Source organism: Salmo salar, chromosome ssa07, assembly GCF_905237065.1.
Source record: "Salmo salar chromosome ssa07, Ssal_v3.1, whole genome shotgun sequence".
NCBI classification, from domain to species: domain Eukaryota; kingdom Metazoa; phylum Chordata; class Actinopteri; order Salmoniformes; family Salmonidae; genus Salmo; species Salmo salar.
Window position 1 is genome coordinate 22071959 of NC_059448.1, and position 8467 is coordinate 22080425.

The following is an 8467-nucleotide window of genomic DNA, read 5'->3' on the forward strand; positions in this document are numbered from 1 at the left end:
TGCAACGCCAGGGTTGTGGGTTCAATTCCCACAGGGGACCAGTCCAAAAATCATATATAAAAATATATGAAATGTATGCATTCACTACTGTAAGTCGCTCTGGATAAGAGCATCTGCTAAATGACTAAAATGTAAATGTAACTCAATACATAATGACTTCAGTTTACAATGCTATTTTTTTCGTGCATACACAGGGATTTGGCAAAAGCATATACAAAAAAACTTACAAGCAATATGCTAGGTAACATATGCTAGGAAGACATATTCCCCTCCAGTGACTTTGTCCTTTGCTTGACCTATTTATTGATGTTGTAGAGGAGGATGCAAATGATGATGCAGCAGAGGAGAACTCCAGTTCTTATGATGGAGATAAGGACCAGGATTCTCATCTGGGCAGCAAAGTCACCACCCTCAAAGTCCAAAGTGGTCCCGTTCCCAAACAGTATCTCCCCACATGAGGTCACTGCCTAGTAGTAAGTCCCAGCATCAGAGAGGCTGAGGTTCCTCTTGGGAAGGTTGTAGACACAGCTCTGTGTAGGAGACCCAGCCACAGAGCTCTTCTCACACTGATCACTCCTGTCTCTATGGGTATAAATGATTCCTGGACGGGATTCTCCTGAGCTATGTCTGAACCAATAGACACTGTGTTCTCCTACACAGGTTTCAGTGTGTATTGTACAGTTCATAGTCACAGTGTCTCCTAGCTGGATTGTCTCAAACACAGCCTCCTGAACAACATTCTGGGTCTTGGTATCTGCACCATTCATTGCACATAAAAACAGAAAGGTTCTACTGAATAAAAATGTCAAATTAAATATTCATTATAAGATTATCATAAACAAAGATTCTGACAAGGCGACGTAATTGAACTTCTGAAATACTTACCCTCATGAATCAGAGATATGCCATTCCCATAAGTCGTGGTGTCATAATCGCGTTCACCACAGTAATATATCCCCACGTCTGACACCATGGCATCTGAAATGGTCCTCACAAAAACGTTCCCGCTCCTCCCCGCAGCAAACCGAGGTTATTAAACTCCCAATAGAACGTAACTGTGTTGGAGGAAGCATAAAGAATTAGCATTAACATTGGAGCTTGTTCAACCGTGAGCTTGTACCAGTAGCTGTAGACTGCGGTAAGCACTCCAGAAATGAAGCATTCTAAATTAACTGTTTTTCCAAAGATGAAGGTCTTCCTAACATCAGACAGAGTGACAGCAGCAAGAGATAATGCTTTAAAAAAATGTTATTCATTTTATTTGTACTTTTTTATTTAACCTTTATTTAACTAGGCAAGTCAGTTAAGAACAAATTCTTATTTACAATTACGGCCAGTATTACAGTTTTTTCTGATTGCTTAGGCATTGTCTTTGAAACTATAGGCTATTTTTGCAAAACTCTACACACTAACCACAAAACCTTACACCAAACCGGCAAAACATTATACATCTCTTGCAAAAGCAAACAATTCATGCAAAACTCTTCAAACTCTTTAAAAAAATGTTGTTTTGCGTCAGTACAGTACACACAAACGATCATTTGAATAAGCACACGAAGCACCAGCTACGCACTGATAGTATAAATGAAAAACACTTTTGCTTTTTCTGAGTGCAGGGCACAGCAGTTTCCCCATCCTCTCCTTCTCCCCCGTCCTACTTCACCTCTTTCTTCTCCTCCTCCTCGTCATCGTCCTCCTCCTCTAGTTCTCACCCCTCTGACTCTCTGTCCAACATTGGCCACCATTGTTGTCCAAACCAAATGTTTACATGTGGCCTATTTATAGTGGTCAAGCTCTGATTTGTAAGTGAACTCATTATCTAAAAGTGTTTTCACGTGTCAATGTGGAAAGGCAATTGGCGAAATAGTGTAGCAATGTAGAGATCAATGTTTACAGTTTTGCTACAAGTGTGTTATTAAATTGCACACTGGGTGTAAAGCTATCAGTTGTGTTTACAGTTTTGCAAAAAGTGTTTTATAGAATTTCAAACTGAGTGTAAAGCAGAGAACGTACATTGAGTTTGGCACACTTGGTAAATGCATTGGCTACAAGTGTTAATCGTTTCAGGGATATTGCTTCAAGAATCACTGTCAGTGTTTAAGCATTCAGAAAAAAACTGTAATAAAGAATACACATATCATAGTTGAAGCATGTACTGTAACAAGTCCATAATAGTTACAAGGTGAACACCATGAACACACAATATAAACTACATGACCAAAAGTATGTAGACACCTGCTCGTCCAAACATTTCCCAGCTAGCAATGAGGAATCGGCCCAGAAGCAGCCCTCTTCCAGGGGGCCGGAACTGATTGAATCGGCCCGGAATCGGGTGTCGACTCAGCCCGAAATCAAAATGAACGACTGCCCAGAATCGGCCCAAGTGCATCGGTGTAACGGTTGTCGTGTGTGGAGGACCAAGACACAACAGGAAAATGTATACTCATCTTCTTTTTTTTAAATATTGAATAAGGTGAAACAAAACACGTATACAATATGAAAACAACACCGACAGTTCCGTCAGGTGAAGAACACAAAACAGAATACAACTACCCACAAACCACATTACAAACACACCCCTAATTATAGGACCTTCAATCAGAGGCAACAATAGACAGCTGCCTCCAACTGAAGGCCCCAACACCAATTAGAAAAACAAATGACTAGACAGAACATAGAAATAAACTAACATAGAACAATAACCAAAACCCTGGACTAATAAATCAAATACCCCCTCTACATGGACACATACACACAACCAACCTGAACCACATAAAACAAATACCCTCTGCCACGTCCTGACCAAACTACAATAACAAATAACCCCTATTACTGGTCAGGACGTGACAGTACCCCCCCCCCCAAAGGTGCAGACCCCGGATGCACCTCAACAAAAACCTCAAAATAAACCCCTAACTAAAGGGAGGGAAGGGAGGGTGGCTGCCATCACCGACGGCTCCTGTGCTACACCCCCCCTCCCAAAACCTCCTACAGTGGAGGTGGCTTAGGCTCAGGCCTTAATCCCCTGCCTGACCAAACCACCACCACTGTATACCTCTGCCTGAGGACAGTCACTAAAGACCCTGGACTGTAGGGCTACTCTGGGAGCTCCGGGCTGTAGGACGACTCTGGGAGCTCCGGGCTGTAGGACGACTCTGGGAGCTCCGGGCTGTAGGACGACTCTGGGAGCTCCGGGCTGTAGGACGACTCTGGGAGCTCCGGGCTGTAGGACGACTCACCTGGTTCCGGACAGTGGGCCGTCTCACCTGGTTCCGGACAGTGGGCCGTCTCACCTGGTTCCGGACAGTGGGCCGTCTCTCTTGGTTCCGGACAGTGGGCCGTCTCACCTGGTTCCGGACACTCTGGACTGGACACTGTTGCCGGATACTCTGGACTGGACACTGTTGCCGGATACTCTGGACTGGACACTGTTGCCGGATACTCTGGACTGGACACTATTGCCGGATACTCTGGACTGGACACTGTTGCCGGATACTCTGGACTGGTACTGCGCACTGAAGGCCTGATGCGTGGGGCTGGCTTAGGAGGTGCCAGACTAGGGACACGCACCATAGGGCTAGTGCGAGGAGCAGGAACAGGGTGTACTGGACTGGGCTGACATACTGGAAGCTTAGTGCGTGGGGCTGGTACTGGAGGTATCAGACTAGGGACACGCGCACTAAGGCTAGTACGAGGAGCGGGAACAGGACGTACTGGACTGGGCTGACGTACTGGAAGCTTAGTGCGTGGGGCAGGTACTGGAGGTATCAGACTAGGGACATGCGCACTAAGGCTAGTACGAGGAGCGGGAACAGGATGTACTGGACTGGGCTGACGTACTGGAAGCTTAGTGCGTGGGGCTGGTACTGGAGGTATCAGACTAGGGACACGCGCACTAAGGCTAGTACGAGGAGCGGGAATAGGAAATACTGGACCGTGAAGGCGTACTGGCGGTCTCGAGTGCAGTACTGGTTCTACCCTTACTGGCTTGATGCCCACTTCCCCCTGGCAAGTGCGGGGCGCTGGTCCTGTGCACACCGGCCTGATAATACTTGGCCTCGCCACAGTACGCATTACCCCATAGCACGGGACCTGACCAGTAACAGGCTGCGTCCTATAAGCACGGGGAGTTGGCTTGGGGCTTAATCCTGGCCCCCCTAAACTACCCGTGTGCCCTCCCCCAAAAAGTTATTGGGGCTGCCTCTCCACCTCTACCTGCTTCCCAGGCAGGTTGTCACAATGGTCCAGTAGTTGTTCCCACATCCAGTCAATCCTTGCTTCTAATACCTCCAGCGACCAGGATGCCATCTCCTCCCGAGCGTGCTGCTTTCTCCACTCCAGGTGCTGCTCCCTCATCTGTTGCTTGGTCTGGTTTGGTGGGTAGTTCTGTAACGGTTGTCGTGTGTGGAGGACCAAGACGCAACAGGAACATGTATACTCATCTTCTTTTTAACGTGTCTGGGAACGTGGGACGCAAGCGCACCCCTGGTACACCCTATCAACAGCAGGTGACATATCAAGGGCGCCAAATTTGAAAACAAATAAATGTCATAATTCACATTTCTCAAACATACAACTATCTTACACCCTTTGAAAGATAAACATCTCCTTAATCTAACCACGTTGTCCGATTTCAAAAAGGCTTTACGGCGAAAGCATAAAGTTAGATTATGTTAGGACAGTAAAATTGAAAATAGCTGTGTGTAGCGGAACGCCTCACCAATATCCAATGGTATAGCGTGGCGCGAAATACAAATACCTCAAAAATGCAGAAACTTTAATTTCTCAAACATATGACTATTTTACACCATTTTAAAGACAAGACTCTCCTTTATCTAACCACATTGTGCGATTTCAAAAAGGCTTTACAACGAAAGTAAAACATTAGATTATGTCAGGAGAGTACCCTCCCAAAAATAATCACACAGCCATTTTCAAAGCAAGCATATATGTCACAAAAACCAAAACCACAGCTAAATGCAGCACTAACCTTTGATGATCTTCATCAGATGACACTCCTAGGACATTATGTTATACAATACATGCATGTTTTGTTTAATCAAGTTCATATTTATATCAAAAACCAGCTTTTTACATTAGCATGTGATGTTCAGAACTAGCATACCCACCGCAAACTTCCGGTGAATTTACTAAATTACTCACGATAAACGTTGACAAAAAACGTAACAATTATTTTAAGAATTATAGATACAGAACTCCTTTATGCAATCGCGGTGTCATTTTTTAAAATAGCTTTTCGGTGAAAGCACATTTTGCAATACTCTGAGTACATAGCCCGGCCATCATGGCTAGCTAATTTGACACCCACCAAGTTTGGCCCTCACAAAACTCAGATTTACTATAAGAAAAATTGGATTACCTTTGCTGTTCTTCGTCAGAATGCACTCCCAGGACTTCTACTTCAACAACAAATGTTGTTTTGGTTCGAAATAATCCATAGTTATATCCAAATAGCTCCGTTTTGTTTGTGCGTTCAAGTCACTATCCGAAGGGTGACGTGCCGGCGCATTTCGTGACAAAAAAATTCAAAATATTCCATTACCGTACTTCGAAGCATGTCAAACGCTGTTTAAATACATTTTTTTCTATTTTTCTCGTAAAATAGCGATAATATTCCAACCGGGCGACGTTGTATTCGTTCAAACACTGAAAGAAAAAAATGGAGTCGTCTCGTGCACACGCGCTCCAGTGTCATTGTTCTCAGCAGGACCACTCACAAAAACTGGAGAGACTGGAGAGCTCTCATTCCACTTTCTGGCGCCTTCTGAGAGCCAATGAAAGCCTTAGAAAATGTCACGTTACAGCAGAGATGCTGTATTTTTGATAGAGATGCCCTAGAAGGAGAACAAATTGACAGACAGGGCACTTCCTGTATAGAATCTTCTCAGGTTTTGGCCTGCCATATGAGTTCTGTTATACTCACAGACACCATTCAAACAGTTTTAGAAACTTTAGAGTGTTTTCTATCCAAATCTACTAATTATATGCATATTCTAGTTTCTGGGCAGGAGTAGTAACCAGATTAAATCAGGTACATTTTTTATCCGAGCGTGAAAATACTGCCCCCTATCCCAAACAGGTTAAACAAGTGAAACGCCGGTACAGGGACAATGTGGAGTCGCAATTCAACAGCTCAGACACGAGACGTATGTGCAGGGCCCACAGGAAATCACGGACCACAAAAATAAAAACAGTCACTTCACAGTCAAGCTTCCAGACAAACTAAACACCTTCTTTGCCTGCTTTGAGGATACAGTGCCACCGTTGAGGCTCGTTAACAAGGACTGCAACCCCCCCTTCTCCGTGGCCGACATGAGTAAAACATTTTAACGTGTTAACCCTCGCAAGGCCGCTGGCCCAGACGGCATCCCTAGCCGCGTCCTCAGAGCATGCGCAGACCAGCTGGCTGGTGTGTTTACGGACATATTCAATCGCTCCCTATCCCAGTCTGTTGTCCCCAGATACTTCAAGATGGCTACCATTGTTCCTGTACCCAAGAAGGCAAAGATAACTGAACTAAATGACTACTGCCCCGCAGAACTCACTTCTGTCATCATGAAGTGCTTTGAGAGGCTAGTCAAGGATCATATCACCGCCACCTTACCGGACACCCTAGACCCACTTCAGTTTGCATACCGCCCCAACAGGTCCACAGATGACGCAATCCCTACACACTGCACACTTTCCTATCCCATCTGGACAAAAATAATACCTGTTGTTCATTGACTACAGCTCAGCATTCAACACCATAGTACCCTCCAAGCTCATCATCAAGCTGGAGGCCCTGGGTCTCAACCCCGCCCTGTACAATTGGGTCCTGGACTTTCTGACGGGCCGCCCCCAGGTGGTGAAGGTAGGAAACAACATCTCCACTTCGCTGACCCTCAACACTGGGGCCCCACAAGGGTGCGTGCTCAGCCCTCTCTTGTACTCCCTGTTCACCCACAACTGCATGGCCATGCACGCCTCCAACTCAATCATCAAGTTTGCAGACGACACAACAGTAGTGGGCTTGATCACCAACAACGACGAGACAGCCTACAGTGAGGAGGTGAGGGAAATCGGAGTGTGGTGTCAGGAAAACAACCTCTCACTCAATGTCAACAAAACAAAGGAGATGATCGTGGACTTCAGGAAACAGTAGAGGGAGCACCTCCCTATCCACATCGATGGGACAGCAGTGGAGAAGGTGGAAAGTTTTAAGTTCCTCGGTGTACACATCACAGACAAACTGAAATGGTCCACCCACACAGACAGTGTGATGAAGAAAACGTAAAAGCGCCTCTTCAACCACAGGAGGCTGAAGAAATTTGGCTTGTCACCCAAAACCCTGACAAACTTTCACAGATGCACAATCGAGAGCATCCTTGTCGAGCTGTATCTTAGCCTGGTACAGCAACTGCACCGCCCTCAACCGCAAGGCTCTCCAGAGGGTGTTGCGTTCTGCACAACGCATCACCGGGGAAAACTACCTGCCCTCCAGGACACCTACAGCACCCGATGTCACAGGAAGGCCAAAAACATCATCAAGGACAACAACCACCCGAGCTACTGCCTGTTCACACCGCTATCATCCAGAAGGCGAGGTCAGTACAGGTGCATCAAAGCTTGGACCGAGAGACTGAAAAACAGCTTCTATCTCAAGGCCATCAGACTGCTAAACAGCAATCACTAACTCAGAGAGGCTGCTGCCTACATTGAGACCCAATCACTGGACAATTTAATAAATGGATCACTAGTCACTATAAACAATGCCACTTTAAATAATGGCACTTTAATAATGTTTACATATCTTACATTACTCATATCACATGTATATACTGTATTTTACACCATCTATTGCACCTTGCCTATGCCGCTCGGCCATCGCTCATCCATATATTTATATGTATATATTCTCATTCACCCCTTTAGATTTGTGTGTATTAGGTTATTGTTGGGGAATTGTTAGATTATTTGTTAGATATTACTCCACTGTCAGAACTAGAAGCACAAGCATTTCGCTACACTCGCATTAACATCTGCTAACCATGTGTATGTGACCAATATCATTTGATTGATTTGATTTGAAGGTGGACTACAATCAAGTTGTAGAAACATCTCAAGGATGATCAGTGGAAACAGGATGCACCTGAGCTCAGTTTGAAGTCTCATAGCAAGGGGTCTGAATACTTATGTAAATGAGGTATTTCTGTTTTAAATTTGGATTCCTTTGCAAAAATGTCCAAAAAGCTGTTTTTGCTTTGTCATTATGGGGTATTGTGTGTAGATTGATGAGGGGAAAGAATGAATAAACCATTTTAGAATAAGGCTGTAATGTAATAAAATGTGGAAAAAGGGAAAGGGTCTTAATACTTTGTTAATGCACTTTATGTAAGTGTCACTTCTGCTTCCTGTAAATAGATATTGTAGTCCAATACCAACTACTACGCCCCCTACCGATGAA

The 8467-nt window shown here is 44.9% G+C and overlaps 1 pseudogene; it reads right to left on the reverse strand.

The window, feature by feature from the left end:
- Positions 1–296: 296 nt before the first annotated feature.
- LOC106608704 (uncharacterized) lies at positions 297–4356 on the reverse strand (annotated as a pseudogene).
- Between the last annotated feature and the right edge of the window lie 4111 nt (positions 4357–8467).